This window comes from Chiloscyllium plagiosum, chromosome 1, assembly GCF_004010195.1.
Source record: "Chiloscyllium plagiosum isolate BGI_BamShark_2017 chromosome 1, ASM401019v2, whole genome shotgun sequence".
In the NCBI taxonomy this organism is placed as follows: Eukaryota; Metazoa; Chordata; class Chondrichthyes; order Orectolobiformes; family Hemiscylliidae; genus Chiloscyllium; species Chiloscyllium plagiosum.
Window position 1 is genome coordinate 61995376 of NC_057710.1, and position 19091 is coordinate 62014466.

At 39.6% G+C, this 19091-nt stretch overlaps 1 protein-coding gene across 1 annotated transcript in view; it reads left to right on the forward strand.

The window, feature by feature from the left end:
* Nucleotides 1-4368: 4368 nt before the first annotated feature.
* The window catches only part of atp8b5b (ATPase phospholipid transporting 8B5b), a 269633-nt gene continuing 254910 nt past the window's right edge, over nucleotides 4369-19091 (forward strand). The window contains exon 1 of the mRNA XM_043688030.1: nucleotides 4369-4605. The gene's annotated coding sequence lies outside the window, so the exon portion shown is untranslated. The remainder of the gene's footprint in view (nucleotides 4606-19091) is intronic.

The following is a 19091-nucleotide window of genomic DNA, read 5'->3' on the forward strand; positions in this document are numbered from 1 at the left end:
CGTAAGACCTTCCCTCCATACCAGGCAACATCCCAGTAAACCACTTCTGAACCCTTTCCAAAGCTTCCATATCCTTCCTATAATGCGGTTACCGTATGTTTTCTCAACAACCCTATCAACCTGGTTGGGCAACTTTCAGGGATCTATGGACATGGACACCGAGATCTTTCTGCTCATCTACACTATCGAGAATCTTACCATTGGCCCAATAGTCTTTATTTCTGTTGCTCCTTCCAAAGAGAATCACCTCACTCTTTTCTGCATTGAACTCTATTTGCCACCTCTCAGCTCACTCTGCAGCTTATCTCTGCCCCTTTATAACCTGCAACATCCTTCAGCATTATCCCCAATTCCACCGACCTTAATGTCATCTGCAAATTTACTAACCCATCCTTCTACGCCCTCATCCACGTCATTTATAAAAATGACAAACAGCAGTAGCCCCAAAACAGATCCTTACAGTACACCATTAGTAACTGAACTCCAGTAACCATTAGTAACTGATTTCCCATCAACCACCATTCTGTGTCTTCTTTCAGCTGGCCAATTTCTGATTCAAACCACTAAACCACCCTCAATCCAATGCCTCCATATTTTGTGCAATAGCCTACCATGGGGAACCATACTGAAATCCATATACACCACATGAACTGCTATACTCTCATCTACCTATTTGGTCACCATCTCAAAGAACTAATTAAGATTTGTGAGGCACGACCTACCCTTCACAAAACTGTTGACTATTTCTAATCAACTTTTCCTCTCTACATGATTGTAAATCCTATTACTTAGAACTTTTTCCAACACTTTACCTACAACTGAAGTAAGGCTCACTGGTCTACAATTACCAGGGTTGTCTCTATTCCCCTTCTTGAACAAGGGGACAACATTTTCTATCCCCCAGTCTTCTGGCACAATTCCTGTGGACAATATCGACATAAAGATCAAAGCCAAAGGCTCTGCAATCTCCTCCCTGGCTTCCCAAGAGAATCCTAGGATAAATCCCATCTGGCCCAGGGGACTTATCTATTTTCACATTTTCTACAATTGCTAACACCTCTTCCTTGTGAACCTCAATCCTGTCTAGTCTAGTAGCTTATATCACAGCATTCTTCTCGACAACACTGTCTTTTTCTCGTGTGAATACTGACGAAAAATATTCATTCAGCATTTCCCCTATCTCCCAGACTCCACGCACAACTTCCCACTACTATCATTGGTTGGCCCTAATATTTCACTTGTCATTCTTTTATTCCTAATATACCTATAGAAAGCTTTAGGGTTTTCCTTGATCTTATCTGCCAGTAACTCTTCATTTCCCCTCCTGGCTCTTAGCTCTCTTTTGGTCTTTCCTGGCTAACTTGGAACTCTGAAGTGCCCTAACTGAGTCTTCATGTCTCATCCTAACATAAGTCTTTTTCTTCCTCTTGACAAGAGATTCAACTTATTTAGTAAACCATGGCTCCCTTGCTTGACCACTTCCTCCCTGCCTGACAGGTATGCACGCATCAAGGACACAAAGTAACTGTTTCCTGAATAAGCTCCACATTTCAATTTTGCCCTGCAGTTTCCTTCCCCATCCTATGCATCCTAAATCTTGCCTAATCACATCATATTTGTCTTTCCCCCAGCAATAATTCTTGCCCTGTGGTATATACATATCCCTTTCCATTGCGAAAGTAAACATAACAGAATAGTGGTCACTATCACCAAAGTGCTCACCTACCTCCAAATCTAACACCTGGTCAGGTTCATTACCCAGTACGAAATCTGATGTGGTCACAATGTCGAAGTTCCAGGTACCAACCCATGCTGCAAGTTCACCCACCTTATTCCAGATAAGGTGAAACAGACGCACTTCAAATCACCTTCCTGCTTGCCAGTGAACTCTTGCAACCTTGAAACTTCATTTCTGGCCTCACTGTTCTCAACTTCCTGGACACTGGAACTACAATTTAGGTTCCCATCCCCCTTCTGAATTAGTGTAAATCCTCCTGAAGAGCATCTGTACATTTCCCATCCAGGATATTGGTACCTCTCAGGTTCAGGTGTAGACCATCCTGTTTGTAGAGGTCCCACTTACTCCAGAATGAGTCCCAATCATCCAGGTATCCAAAACTCTCCCTCCTGCACCATCCCTGTCGCAACATGTTCAATTCCCTTATTCCTCGCCTCCGCTAGCATGTGGCATGGGCAACAAACCAGAGGTAACAACTCTACGTGTTCTAGAGCTAAGCTTCCACTCGAGCTCCCTGAATTTTTGCCTTCAATTCCCATCCCTTTTCCTTTCTATGTCATTAGTGTCTATGTGGACCACAACTTGGGGCTGCATTCCCTCCCCCTCAAGGATCCCAAAAACACAATCTGAGACATCACGAACCAACCATGAGTCTCTCTCATATGCACAGAACCTCCTATCTGTCCATCTAACTATGGAGCCCCCAATGACTAATGCATATATAAAAGGCCTTGGTATTCTGCTTAACCCTGCTGGCCAACACATTTCATGGCCCCTGTAGCCCTTTAAACTCCCCATTTGAGCTCCTTCCTACTTTCTCTATATTCTTCAAGGACTTTGTCTGTTTTTAATTGCATAGATCTTGGGTATGCTTCCTTTATTTTGACTAAGCTGATTATTTCCCCTGTCATCCAAGGTTCTTGAATCTTGCCATTCCTGTTCTTCATTTTCACAGGAACATGCTTGTCCTGCACTTTAATCAACTGGTCTTTAAAATACTCCCACATGTCAGATGTGCATTTATCCTCAAACAGCTGCTTCCAATCCACATTCTCCAGTTCTTGCCTAATTCAGTTATTGTTTAACACCTTTACCCATGGTCCACTCTTGTCCTAATCCATAAGTATCTTAAAACATAGAATTATGGTCACTATTGCCAAAATGCTTATCCATTGAAACTTTGATCACTTGGCTGGGCTCAGAGAGGTGGTGTGGACATGGGCTGAAATGCCTGTTTTGATGCAGTAGGGATTCTATGATTCTATGAAGCAAATACAGTTCTAGCCTCCAATTCTGCTGAGCTCAGCAATCTCCCTGACTGCTTTATTTGCCTTAGTCTCAAGCTCTTCCCCAGTCTCTATACTTAATGATCTGCTGCTCTGGTTTCCATCCTCTTGCCACACTAGTTTAGCCCTGTCCTCTGGCACTATCAAACCTCCCTCATTACACCAACTCTTCAGCTATGTGTTCAATTTTGCTATGTGTCTGTTCCTAACCTCAGTAGCACATGGCACAGGGAGTAATCCTGATGTCTTGGTTTTTAGTTTACTAGCTAACACCCTGATTTGTCGTTGAAGGACCTTGTCACTCTTCTTACCCATGTCACTTGTGCCAATATAGACAATGATTTCTCTCTGTTTACGCTCCTGTTTGAGGATGCTGTGTCCCCACTCAGAGACAACCATGACCATGGCAGCAGGGAGGCAACATACTATTCTGGAGTCTCTTTCTAGAGGTGTTGGATAAATGCAAACTGTTACAGAGAAAAGGTTGCTGTTTAATGCTTTATTTACATTTTACATAGGTTACAAGGACTTTCAACAGGAGGTACTCTTCTGAAAGCTGTCAGTGCACCCACATTATTGATTTGCATGACTAACACATATATTCTGTATATATGCATAATTTGTGTAGAGTGACTAGAAGGATACATTTGTTATGAGCATTAGAGATAAAACATTATAGATTAAATATTCTCACTGCAAAAATGCTATAGCATTCAGTCTTATGAAATGTGTGGTAGGATTTGCTTGAAATCCTTATGTTATTCAGTTTGCCCATACCTGACCTCACTTAAGTACCAACTATTTTTCTGAATATCCAAATGGTATACCTTTGTTTTATTGTAAATGCTGAATTATAGTTTATTTCTGACATTTTGGATGTCTATGAAATACTTCCGTTGCAACTATTTTATAACAGCATAGTTATATATTCTTCTATATTGAAGCATAGTTTTACAACAGCTTGCGTAATTCTTTAAAATAATTACCATGCAAGTTATGTCAGGTTTTGACTTGGTGTGTCTTTTTTGGAGTTTTTTAAAATTTGTTAGAAATTTATATTATAATTTTTTTGCAGTGATGTTCTGTTCTGACCCACACAAAAGACTGTTGAAGTGCCTTATCAGAGAAATTATTTGAGTCAATGCCTTTTCAGGTGTTATGTACACATGATGTAATAGATAGACAGGTCCAACGATCAATTACCTTTGTTTGTTTAGTGCTACCCGTACCAGCTTGATCCACCCACCTCGTCACTAAAATTGCCCTGTGTACCTATCAGTTAAGGGTTCAAGCCAGATCTTTGTAACAGCCTCGTCCTTGTTTAGTTAAATGTCTGGAGTTATTATAGCTTTTGTGTAACTTTCAAGGCTCATTGAATTTTCTTTTTCAGTTTTGAGAGCACGAGAGCTAAAACGATGTTTGATGGATTGAATTACTGGGTAGTTCTGCGCTGTCATTGACATTTGTTGACGGTAACGGAAGAAACAGCTTGTGGTGCTAAGGTTTGAAGTTACAATTTCCCTTGTGCGAGTGAGCACTGAAGAAAAGCTGAACTTAAAGAACCATACAAGAATTGTTACGGTGAGAATTATTTCCACTTATTTTTTATTTGATAATGTATCCGCAATTGGAAGGATTGTTTACTTATGGCAAAGATGATATATGGTCATTTAAAAAAAAAATACAGCTTGTCATAACGGATTCCTCATTTAGGACTTAGATAAGACATTTTCTCACTCATGGCTATGAATCTTTGCCATTTTACCCATAGATTCGTGAATATTTCATTGTTGATTATATTTAAGATTGACTGTTGATGTTTGATCTGTCAGGGCACCGAGGGACAGGGAGTGGGCAGGAACATGGGTTTGAGGTATAATATTAGCTATGATTATGTTGATTGATGGAGCAGTCTTGAGGGGCCAAGTGGTCTACTGCTATTCCTATTTTATGTGTGCTTATGTTCTTGTAATGACCATAGAAGCCTTAGATGATTTTATAAGAACATACTGTAGGGGTATGGGTGGTTTGCTCTTCGGCGGGTCGGTGTGGACTTGTTGGGCCGAAGGGCCTGTTTCCACACTGTAAAGTAATCTAATCTAATCTAATCTAAAATCTAATCTAATACATGATAGTTGCTGCTTGGTTTTGAAACGTCAATGAATCATTTATAAGCAAAGCAAATTTAGAAACTACTTTTCTCTTGTAATCTGTGCAAATGTGCTGCATCATATGTCACATTTTATTTTATTTTACCTGTGTCAAGTGTGATATTTGCTAAATGAATCAAACTATCCCAATTATATAAAGGTGTTTGGGTGGTCAAATGCAAGAGGAAAATGTACAGTTAGTGGCAGGACTCTTGGGAGCATTTATACACAGAGGGATCTTGGGTACAAGTCCATAGATCCCTGAAAGTGGCAAAAAAGTGAATAAGGTAGTTTTAAAAAGTGTGCAGCATGCTTGCCTTCATTGGTTGGGACGAGTATAAAACTTGACAAGCCATATTGCAGCTGTTTAAAGCTTTAGTTAGGCCCTATTTAGAGTACTGTGTGCAGCTCTGATTGCCATACCATAGGAAAGATGTGGAGGATTTGGAGATGGTACAAAAGAGGTTTACCAAGATGTTGGCTGAAAATGTGTTGCTGGAAAAGCGCAGCAGGTCAGGCAGCATCCAAGGAACAGGAGAATCGACGTTTCGGGCATAGGCCTTCTTCAGGAATGAGGAAAGTGTGCCCAGGAGGCTAAGATAAAAGGTAGGGAGGAGGGACTTGGGGGAGGGGCGTTGGAAATGATGTTGTCTGGATAGCTATAAGGAGATGTTGGGCAAACTTGAATCATTTTCGCTAGACCATCAGAGGCTGAGGGGTGACCTAATTGAAGTAAATAAAATTATGAGAGGCATGGATAAGGTGGATAGTCAAAGTCCTTCTCCCTGGGTGGAAATGGCAAATACTGGCAGGCATAGGGTTAAAGGTGAGTGAAGGAAAGTTTAAAGGTGATGTGCAAGGAATGTTTTTTACACAGTGGTAGGTGGTAGAAGCAGATACGACAACAGCATTGAAGAGGCACTGAGACAGACACACAAACAGGCAGAGAATGTGCAAGCAGGTGGGATTAGTTTAGAATGGCATGATAGACAGCACAGAAATGGTGAACCAAAGGGCCTGTTCCTGTGTTATACTGTTTTATTCAAAGTCAGAGATCACACAACAGCAGGTTATAGTTCAACAGGTTTATTTGAAATCAGAAACTTTCAGATGTAGCCCTTTCTCAGGTGAAATCACCTTCATCTGACAAAGGGGCTACACTCCAAAAGCTTGTAATTTCAAATAAACCTGTTGGACTATAAGCTGTCGTCGTGCAATTTCTGACTTTGTCCATACCAGTCCAATACTGGCACTTCCACATCTTGGATACTATTTTATGTTCACTTACTTAACATACAAGTCTAATGGAGTTCACACAAAAAACCTACCAGCTTCTTCTATATTGAAGCCCCAAACATTTTACGATTTCTTGTTAGTGGTTGAAAGCTTTTGTCTAGGTTCACATATTGGGTGGATGGATGGATACCATTGAGTTTTGCTGTTTGGTGATGGGAATCAAAATGTATCAGCAGACATTTGCTTTTGGAAATAGTAAAACAACTGGCTTCATGTTCTTTATATACTTTATAGATTTATTTTTAAAAACGTTTCTATGCTTTCAACACTGAGAATTAGGCTGCTGTATTATGTCTCATCTTATTTTCAGGTACCTCCTTAAACAAGATCTGGATTGGAACCAATAATCAAGGGAACCAATTTGTTTTAAACTAAAGTATAAGTTTTTTTCCTGATTTGTTTTTCTAAGTTTTTACTCCTTTGTGGTTACTTGAAAAGTTCATAGTTTTAAAAGATATTTTACACATGTCAAATATTTTAATGTATGCCACGTTGTCCAAGACTTTGTCCAAAATATTTACAGATAAGTTACTTGTTTGCAATGAGTCAAATTACTTTGAATATGTAGACTTTTTAATTGTAGGAGAAAAACTGGATATGCAAATGTGCATCAAAATATTTTTCATGTTTATCAAAATGGTATCTTCGATGGTTTCAATCACTAAAGTTAGAGGAAAAAATTGAGAATATGAGGGAAATTGTGGTCATGGAAGAATTACGTAAGAACTAGGAACAGGAGTAGGCCATCTGGCCCTTCAAGCCTGCTCCACCATTCAATACGATCATTGCTGATCTTTTTGTGGCCTCAGCCCCACTTAGCCACCCTCTCACCATAACCTTTAATTTCTTAATTGTTCAAGAAAATATCTATCTTAGTTTTAAAAACATTTACTGAAGTAGCATCAATTACTTCACTGGGCAGGGAATTCCATGGATTCACAACCCTCCGGGTGAAGAAGTTCCTTCTCGATTCAGTCCTAAATCTGTTTCCCCTAATTTTGAGGCTATTTTCTGTTGTCCTAGTTTCATCTGCTAGTGGAAAAATCCTCTCTATGTCTATCTTATCTATTCACTTCATAACCTTGTATGTTTCTGTAAGATCTCCCCGCATTATTCTAAATTCCTATTAATATAATCCCGTTCTACTCAGTCTACTCCTGAGTCTACTCCCTCAAGTCCAGAATTAACCTAGTGAACCTCCTCTGCACCCTCACTAGTGCCAGTAAATCCTTTCTCAAGTAAGGAGACCCTAATGGGGTGGCATGTTGCCTCAGTGGTTAGCACTGCTACCGCAGCACCAAGGACCTGGCTTCGATTCAAGCCTCAGGCAACCGTCTGTGTGGAGTTTGCACATTCTCACTATGTCTGCGTGAGTTTCCTCATGGTGGTCCAGTTTCCTCCCACAATCCAAAGATGTGCTGGTTAGGTAAATTGGTCATGCTAAATTGCCTATGGTTTTCAGGAATGTCTAGGTTAAGTGCATTAGTCAGAGGTAAAATGTAGAGTAGTAGGGTAGGGGAATGGGTCTGGATGGATTACTCTTCAAAAGGTCGGTGTGGACATTTTGGGCTGAAGGGCCTGTTTCCACACTGTAGGGATTCTGTGATTGTATAACTGCACGCAGTGCTGCAGGTGTGGCCTCACCAGCACCTGATACAGCTGCAGCATAACTTCCCTGCTTTGAAACTCAGTGCCTTTAACAATGAAGGACAAAATTCCATTTGCCTTTTTAATTACCTGTTGTACCTGCAGATCAACCTTCTGTAATTCATGCCCCTCTGCATAGCAGAATGCTGTAACTTTTTACCATTCAAGTAATAATCCTTTTTTCTGATATTCCTACCAAAATGGATGACTTCACATTTATTAACATTATATTCCATCTGCCAGATCTTTGCCCACTAACTTAAACTATCTATGTTTCTCTGCAAAGTTTCACAGTCCTTTGCACACTTTGCTCTACCACTCATCTTAGTGTCATATGCAAACTTTGATACACTACATCTTGTCCCCAACTCCAAATCATCCATGTAAATTGTGAATAATTGCAGTTCCAACACTGATCTCTGAGGTACACCACTAGTTACTGATTGCCAACCTGAATAGCACTCATATATCCCCACTCTTTGCTTCCTGTTAGTCAACCAATCCTCTGTGCATGCTAATACTTTATCCGTAATGCTTGCATCTTTATTGTTTGCAGCAGCCTGTTGTGAGGCACCTTGTTGAAGGCCTTTTGGAAATCTAGGTACACCACATCTGCTGGGTCCCCGTTTTCCACCATGTTCATAATGTCTTAATAGAATTTCAAAACATTAGTTGATCCTGAACTTTCTTTCATGAACTCATGCTGCTTCTGCCCAACGGGACAGTTTCTATCTAGATGTCTTGCCATTTCTTCCTTGATAATAGATTCAAGCATCTCCCCCATTACAGAAGTTAAGCTAACCGGTCTATAGTTCCCCATCTTTTCTCTAGCACCTTTTTAAACAATGGCATCACATTTGCTGTTTTCCAATCTGCTGGAACTGTCCCAGAGTCCAGCAAATTTTGGAAAATTACCACAAGTGCATTGGAATGCATTCCATTAGGGCCAGGAGACTTGTCCATCCTTAGCTCCATTATCTTGTCCAACACTACTCCTTCCATGCTAATGATTGTTTCCAGGTCCTCATCTACCTTCATCTGCTTGTCAATTACTGGCATGTTATTTGTGTCCCCCACTGTGAAGACTGACCCAAAATACCTATTTAATGTCATGGCCATTTCATCATATCCCATGACTAAATACCCTTCTTATACTCTAAAAGACCAACATTTACTTTAGCCACTCTTTTCGTTTTATATATTTATAGAAACTTTTGCTATCTGTCTTTACATTCTGTGCTATTTTGTTTTCTCTTAATCTATCTTACATTTCTTCATTTCTGTTTTTGTGGCTTTCTGTTGGCCTTTAAAACTTTCCCAATCTTCTAGTTTCCCGCTGATCTTGGCCACTTTGTATGCCTTCTCTTTCAATTTGATAGCCTCCCTTATTTCCTTAGACACCTATGGCAGATTACCCCTTTCCTTACAGTCCTTCCTTTTCATTGGAATATACTTTTGCTGAATACTTTGAAAAATTGCTTTGAAAGTCCTTCACTGCTCGTCAGCTGTCCCACTATAAAGTCTTTGTTTTCAGTCTACTTTAGCCAACTCCTCTCTCATTCTACTGTTGTCTCTCTTGTTTTAGTACAGGATCCTGGGACTGGATCTTATCTTCACACTCTCCATCTGTATTCTAAATTCAACCATACTGTGATCACTCCTTCCAAGAAGATCCCTTACTGTGAGGTCATTAATTATTCCTGTCTCATTACACAGGATCAGATCTTAAGGAATGCTTGCTCCCTTTTCGGTTTCGTTACACACTGTTCAAGAAAATTATCATGGATACACTCAATTAACTCCTCCTCAAGGCTACCCTAATCGAGCTGGTTTGACCAATCAACATGTAGATCAAAATTCCCCATGATAATTGCCATACCACTTTTACAGGCATTATTGTTTTTGTTTATTGCCCACCCCAGTGTGATGTCAATATTTGGTGGCCTATAGACTATGCCTGTCAGTGACTTTTTCTTCTTAGAATTTCTAATTAGCGCCCAAATGGATTCAACCTTATTCTCCATAGAACCTATGCCATCTCTCAGCACTGCTCTGAATCGTCCTTGAATATCAGAGCAACACCACCTCCCTTACCTTTTTGACTGTCCTTCCAAATAATTTGATATCCCTGGATATTCAACTTGCAGTCGTGGCCATCCTGTAATTCAGAAATAGTATTCCAGAAAATTTAAGACATATTTAGAAGAACATCAAATATCAAAGATCAGAAAAGCAGTAATTCTTGCAGAAGTTATGTTATATAAGTGAGGGGAGAGTGACAGCCATTGACAGCAAGTCTGCATTTGACCGAATGTGGCATCAGGCACTCCTAGCAAAAATGGAATCAACGGGAATTAAGGAAAACCTTAGGTTGATTGGAGTCATACCTGGCACAAAGGAAAATGGTTTTGATTGTTGGATGCCAGTTTTCTCTGTTCAAGTACATCTCTGCATAAATTCTTCAAGATAGAGTCCAAGGAACAACCATCTTCAACTGCTTCATCAATGACCTTCTCTCCATCACAAGGAGATGCATAATGTTCATTACCATTCATCAGTCCTCAGATACTGAAGCAATCCATGTTCAAGTGCAACAAGACCTGGACACTGTCCATGGTTGATCGGAAAAGTGGCAAATAACATTCACCCCACATGAGTGTCGGGCAATGACCATCTCCAATAAGAGATAATCTGGCTATTGCCCCTTGATATTCAATAGTGTTACCATCACTGAAACCCCCACATCAATATCCCAGGGTTACCATTGGCCAGCAACTCAAGTGGATTCACCATATATGTACAGTGACTACAAGATCGGGTCAGGGGCTAGGAATACTGCAAAGGGTAACTCACCTCTTGACTGTTAACACAGGCGCAAGTGAGGAGTGTGATGGAATACTTCCCATTTGCTTCGACGGATGCAGCTCCAACAACACTCAAGAAACTTGACACCATCCAGGAAAAAGGTGCCTACTTGACTGGTACACATATTTACCAAAGGTCCTTACAGCACCTTTCAAACATCATCTAGAAGGACAGGGGCTGGAGATACATGGGACCACCAACACTTCACATTCCCCTGCCAGACACTTACCATCTTGACTTATGTCACCATTCCTTCACGGTCACTCGGTCAAAATCCTGGAATTCCCTCCCTAACAGCATTGTGAGTCTCTTCATAACACATGGACTGCTGGAGTTTAAGAAGCTCACCACCACGTTTTCAAAGGCAACTAGAGATGGGCCATAAATGCTGGCCCAGCCAGTGATGCCCACATTCAAGAAGTGAATAAAAGAAAACTGTCACAAGTAGCTACAGGTGGGGATAATGGAATCGAGAAGGAAATTGGTAGAATTGAAAACTGTGGATGGAAGAGTTATTGGTTTTAGAGAAAAAAAATAACAGAAGATGCCATAATATTAAAGAAAAATGGCTAGAATTAAAAATTGATATGAATAATATTTTTCCATTGTAATAAGACTGAACATACCAAAGCCGATTGTTGGGTCTGAAACAGGAGACCTATTGCAGTGATAGGAATATTTAAAGAATCATCAGAAAAGGGAGATAGATATTAAAACTATAGCAATAGTTGTGAAGGAAGTTTCTTTTTATTTTACTTTATTCTTGATTGTGGTCTGAACTGGAAAAAAGGATTGTTTTTAAAAAGAAGAATTGTGGAAGGAATTGCTACATATTTAAAAAACAAGTTTCCGAAACTCATTGTAAGTCATATTTATACTGTTGCTTTGTTCAAGCAGTGTGAGAAGCTGTTTGTCGGCAGGTTGACAACAGTGGACTTGGCAATGACACAACTTACTTTGAGGATTTGTAACCAATTGTGGATGTCAAAATCCACCTGCATGACAACAACTATCAGATTAGCCCCTGGGGAGTTGAACTGCTTTTGAATTTGAATGATAGTCAAGAAACCATGGCACCTATGGAAAATGAGGTGGTGTCTCTCTCTTGCCATCATAAAGACACCTGAAGCCTGAAGTCAGACAGTTATTTTCTCCCACGAGTTACTGTAAGCTGTGCTATTAACCAGTAACTTAATGACTTAACATACCAATTGCCTGTGCCTGCTGTGAAGAAATGAAAAAGACCAGGAGAAAAGAGATGGAAGAACAGAAAGTTATGGAGTTGAAAGGAGAATCTCAGTGACCCTTGTGGACTGATGCTATTGAACAGTGACTTTCATTATTTTTCCCTTTAGCCATAAAACCAATGTATTTTCTGTTTGTGTGTTGTTCTGTGGATGTGTGTGTATGGACTGAGGTGAAGTGGAGAGGTTAGAAGGAGAAATTGATTTTATCTTGGCAAATCAGCTGGCTCATTTGAAAATATGGTCTCACCAAGGTGGTGGGGCAACCAGTGGAAGTAAAAGAAACTGAGATATTACAGGAACAACATTGTGGATTGTTTCCTGATTGTTGAGCTCTAGATCTCAGGCCATTGAATTAGATAGGAAGATGAAACAGTGAGATGACTTGAAAATTCGGTTATTGGATATAGTTTTTGAAAATTTAAATGATGGGGAAGAAGGTAAAGAAATATGGATATAAGCCACTATTTCTGTCACCACCAGACACACATTCCCCTCCATTCCCTTGTCAGCATTCCATTGTATCTCTTCCCTTTGGGACAACCTAGTCCATGCCTCTCTACTCTCAACAGCTCCCACACATCTATGGCACCTTCCTATGTCATCACAGAAGGTATAACACTTGACAGTTTACCTCTTCTTTCCTCACAATCTGGGGCCCTAGATGCACTCTCCAACTGAAGCAGCAATTTGTTTGCACTTCACTCAATCTAGTCCACTGTATTTGTGCTCCCAGCGCATTCTGCTTTGCACTGAGGAGACGCAGTGCAGACTTGATGACCACTTTGTGGAACACCTAGCTTCGGTCTGTAAAGACGATTCTAAGCTTCCAGTTGCTGCCACTTCAACACACCACTGTTGTTCCGTGCCATCATTTCTCTCTCGGGCCTGCTGCACTTCTTCATCGAGGCTCAATGCAAGCTGGAAGAATAGTACCTCATCTTCCACTTGAGGACCTTATAGCCTTCAGGACTCAACATCGTGATTAATAACTTTAGAGCTTGAACACCTCCTTCCATGTTTAGCGTAGCCATTTCATTTTCATAATCCCCATTATCACCATCCAACTTCTGTTCCTCACTGACTTACTATCAATACTTCCTTTGTCACTGTTTTTTTCTCACTGGCTCTGCCTCCACCTATCCACTTCTCCCCCAACACTGTCATCAGCATGAATACTATCTTTTCCTGGATGCTATCAGTTCTGAAGATAGGACACTGAACTCAAAATATTAACTATTTTCACTCCACAGATGCTGCCACACCTGTAATTTATGTTGTTTGTTTGTTTCTGGTGTCCAACATCTGTAGGTCTTTGTTTTATTTTCATCTACTCAGAATTTGAATCAGTTGCAATATCTGAGTGTTACTACTTGAAAGATGTATGATTAATGAGGAAATGAGACCACCATACTAATGATCTGTAAGATCATTACTGTCTTGAGTATCATAATAAAATACTATGAGTGCTTCATGGTATTCCAGATCACTTGGGTATTACGAAAATATGGGATAAAATAGGTTTTAAAAGTTATTGGCCAGGATTTCATAAATGTGGTCAAATTTTGCCAGGCGTGCAGTACATGTCAGCAAGTGAGAAATCCCAACCATCAATTAAATCTGTGCTTTTAAACCCAATACCAGCTTCCAAAGAATCTTTAGCACAGTCTTATTAGAACATGTGGAACATCCGACCTAAAACCAGGAATAGAAATCAATATATTTTAATGATTATAGATGTTTCAAAAAAATTCCAGAAGCAGTGCCTTTAGGAAAACGTACTGTTAAAATGATAATGAAAAATTATTTCAGTTTAATACAAGATATGGATTATCTAGGGAAATGCAATTAGATCAAGGTTCAAAATTTATTATTCAAAGATATGATGAGCTTGGAAATAAAATAATTTACATCCGCTTATTACCCACAATCACAAGGTGCATTTGAAAAATGACATCAAACTTTGAAGTTTGATTAGAACTTATTGTCACGAATCGCCCTAATGATTGGGATAAAAGAATTCACTTATTATTATTAACCATCATGGATAGTCATTATGAGTCCACTAGATTCACACCTTTTGAACTGCTATATGAATGTGAGGTGTGGAGACCACTTAAGTTGACGAAAGAAAAATAGATTACCAGAGACTGTGCATCTAGCCTAAGTTTTGTGTTTCTGAGAGAAACTAACCGAAGCATCTAAGTTGGCTGGAGTTCTTTTGATCTTTTTTAAAGAAATCTCAGGCTTTGTAAGACTAGATAGACTTTACCAGAGTGAAGTCATGCCAATTAGATTGAAAAAATGCATCAGTAATGTTCAAATAATTGACCAGTAAACTTATTGAAGGGCCATGTAACTAAATGATTTGTTGCAATAAGCCAAACTTGGGAAGTACATTCAAAGCAATTGACTGAATTTTTTGGTTAGCTACAAAAAGCCAACTTAGTTATAAATCTGAGTGAAAGTGAATTTTCTTGAGTAAAAGTGAATTATTTGAACCACACTGTGGGACAAGGCCAGGTAGCACCGTAGAAATTGAAACTGAAAGTTAGGGGTATTTTGGATTACCCTCTACCTAGGGCATAAAGTGGATTTTGATTTTATTGGAAGATTATTCCATGCATCAGCACTATCATGGGTCTTTTTAAAAATAACTTGGATGGACACAAGAATGTCAGAATAACTTTGACAACTATATAACTGTTATGACAACTGCACTGATTTTAACAGCACCATATTATAAGAAATCATTCAAACTCACTGTTGATGTCAGCAGCATTAACGTAACTACTGTCTTTCTACAAAGTGTCACTATAAAGATTTGATGAAGTGAACCGCATTTCATCCAACTCTCAACCTACCAATTGCTAGATCCCCAAATTAATGGATTCTGTCCAAAAGCGTTTTTCTTTCAGTGTATAACACAGTTGATGTTTTAACAAGAACACATATAAAGAAAGCTGAATGCTGTGATGCAAATGGGTTTACGTAAAATCTGGTTGCTGTGAAACTCTTATATTTCAGTATTGAGTATATAAGTATTGCTGTTAATATGACAGAAATAAGATATTTTGATTGGAAATACAAATGCTTTTTCATTCCTTTTTTTGGAGCAGGTATATTGAATAGTGTTTGATATACTAATGTGGAATTTAACCTAGTGGAATATAGGAGATGGTCCATTTTTGTGAAGGGGTTTAAACATTAACTGAGTCAGTCTTTCTGGAATCATGACTTTTTAACCAATATGTGTCTCCTGGATTATTAATGGTAGTTTGTTTATATTGTGGAGTTGGGGTTGAGAGAGTTGAGCTAGAAATTCAAGCAGCACCAGAGGAGGGGAGTTGACATTTCACGTTGGGACCTTTCATCAGGTAGAACGTCAACTCCCCTTCTCGTCTGATGATGATCAACCTGCTGTGCTATTTCCAGCTCAACTCTATCCACGATGAGTCTCCAGCATCTGCAGTTCTTACTATCTCCAAATATACAGTGCAGGTTTACAACCAGAGGGAAAGTATTTAGCCATTAACTTAGACGAGTCGAGAATGAACAACTATGGTCTCTCCTCGCAAAAGAGCTGTTCAGAGCAGTTAAGAAAATATGTTACCTTTGTGAAAGGATGTCAGTTGTGAAAACTTCCAAGCAAGGAGTATTTTGTGAGAAAGCTGCATTGGTTATTTGAAACTGAGAAAGCATAAAATCTCAGTTGTGTGAGTCAGAGAAAAAGACTTCGCTGTTCCTACTACTGGAACTGGGAAGAAACATAAAACATTTGTTAAGGGACGTTAAGTGTAAAATGTTAGTGTTGGAGAGTAGATGAGACTTGGTTTTGCCATGTGTTTTGAAATTTTGAAAATTGTTATATGTAGATAGCTTATTTCTGCTGTGTAAAAAAAAAACTTCTGTTTTATTATTAAAACCAAATCTGCAGCTGTGTGCTGTGTTTCAGTGCAAGACTGTCATGGCTTTCCTTTATTACTGTTCCTTGTTCTTTTTTTCTACCCTGACACATATCTTTGCATTTGCACCAAAGGATTTTATTTCTCATCACTCCTCAACCTTATCTCTAAGCACCTGAATCTTAATAAATATTCAGCAGTTGCCTTGCTTGCAGTCAGTTGCACTTCCAGCTGTGCACTCTTTAATTCGGCAACCTACTTGAATGGTGTGATCATGACAAATTAGAGTATTTTCTCCCTGCTTTGTTGTCATCACTCCTTTCCACTTGGTGCCTGATCCATTGTGTAATCTGTGTCCAGAATAATTCTAAATTGGTCCTTGAGCTGACAGCAAGTTCATTAATGAACTCATTTGGCTGATAATCTAAATTCAGTGGGTCTGTTTCTTGCCTCAGCCTGAGCCAACAATTAGAACATACTGACAAACTCATACAATTAATAGCACCAGTAATTTTTCACTTTCCCACCCACCTCCATTATGGATGCAAAAATGTATATGGCTGAATCTGTGCCTGATTAATGTTGTTATCGCTAGCAAGATCACACATGGTTAACCAGCCCACAAGCTAGATAAGTAATTCCACACACTCTGAGTGTTTTGGCCCCCATTTGTCTTCCTTATTGTGCAGTTGAAGTTGGTTTGAAAATGGTATGAAATCTGGTTTGTGCTCTTGAGAATATTATAGGCTGCATTTGATAGTCAGGATTATCCCTCATGTTCCCTTTCGTGTTGCTGTCCCTGTCACACTGCATCAGCTTGAGGTTTCCCACATTCCTACCTAACCCATTTATTTGACCTTAAATAGCCATTTTTTCCCTATAAGAGCATAGCTTGCCACATAGCTGCACTGAAGCCAGAGTGGTGGTAACTTGTGAAGTCTCCTGTGCCCCCTTCAGGTACACCATGACCTTCTGTGTGGTATTATTAGATTTCATCCTTATTTTTGAATTTGCCCCCCTTCACTGTCATTATTCACTCAGCATCGCCACACAATGCTGCTGATTCTCAGACTTGAATTTCCCACTTTCTCCAAGATTCAATGGATTGTTCCCTGATAACATTTTTGCCCACTATTGGTTCAAAAACTCGAGACTGACCATTTTCTACCTCCCTCAGAATGACGTGAGGCCAACCTCAATCGAACACAGCCCTTAAGCTGCTGTCTTCACAATTCCCTGACTGACATAAGTGTAAATTCTGGATTGATTAGCCTGCACTTGCAGCACCGACTGAGCATAGACAACTCTTTAACCTTAATACAGACTTTTCTGCTTTGACTTTCAGACTACTTCGTGGGAAGCCAGGGAAGTGATTGCTGGTCCTTTGTTAAGATATTTGTGTCATTGATAGCCATGAGTGATGTTTTGGAAGACTGGAGGGTGGTAAATGTGGTGCCATTATTTAAGAAATATGGTAAGGGAAAGCCAGTGAAATATAGACAAGTGAGCTTTTTGTCAATGTTGGGTAAATTATCAGAAGGCTTCTGAAAGACAGGATTTACATGTATTTGGAAAGCCAAGGACTGATTAGGGATAGTAAATCGTGTCTCATTAACGTGATTGAGTTTTTTGAAGAAGTGACAAAGAAGAAGGCAAAGCGATGGACGTCAGCAAGGTATTCGACAAGATTCCGCATGGTAGACCAGTAAGCAAGCTTATATCACATAGAATCCACGGACAGCTAGTCATTTGCGTACAAAATTGACTTGAAGAAAGGAGACAGAGTGTGATGATGGATGGTTGTTTTTCAGACTGGAGGCCTGTGATCAGCAGTGTGCTGCAAGCATCGATGCTGAGTCCACACTTTTTAAAATGATTTGTATGTGAATATAGGAGGAATGCTTAGTGAGTTTGCAGATGACACCAAAATTGGTGGTATAGTGGACAGTGAAGAAGGTTATCTCAGTGTACAATGGGATTTTGATCAGATGGGCTGATGGGTGGCAGATGGAGTTTAATTGAGGTAAATGTGAGGTATTGCATTTTGGTAAGGTAAATCAGGGGAGGACTTACTCCTAGAGAGTGTTGCGAAATAAAATGCAGGTTCATAGTTCCTTGAAGGTGGATTCACAGATAGTGTAGTGAAGAATGTGTTTGGTATGCTTGCCTTTATTATTCAGTGCATTGAGTGTAGGAATTGGAATGTCATGTTGAGGGTGTATAGGACATTGGTTAGGCCACTTTTGGAATACTGTACTTAGTTCAGGTCTACCTGATAAAGGAAAAATGTTTTTAAACTTGAAAGGGTTCAGAAAATATTTACAAGGATGTTGCTGAGGTTGGAAGGTTGAGTTTTAGGGAGAGGCTAAGACACTTGGAGACATATTTTCAAGGCAGAATGGTGAATGCTTTGGAGCAGAAACCTGTAAATCTCTCACTGCAGAGCCGATCACTCACCCAAGAGATCACTCTCGTGAAGCTTTGCTGTCCTGCTTCCAATGCATCCTTCCTTAAATATGAAGACCAAAATTACAGAGTATTCTAGATGTAATTTCACCAACTCCCAGTGCAGTTTCAACAAGATGTTTTGTTACTTTATACTGCAAAAATCCTTGAAAATAAGATCAACATGCCATGTGGACATTGCTGGCTGAGCTTGTTGATTATTATCCATTTCTTATTGCCCTTGAATTGAATGGTTTGCCTAGCCATTTCAGAGAGCTAGTCAGTACAAACCACATTGCTGTAGGTTTGGATTCACAAGTAAACTATAAGACCATAAGAAATGGAAAGGGAGTAGGCAGCTCAGCTCCTCATGCCCCTTCCACCATTCAATAGGATCATGGCTGATTTGAGCTTCTTTATGTCCACTTTCCTGCATTTTCCCATAAACGATGATTCCCCTACAGATTTTCCTTTCATTAAACCATGCTGGCCCTGCTTAATTTGAATATGATCTT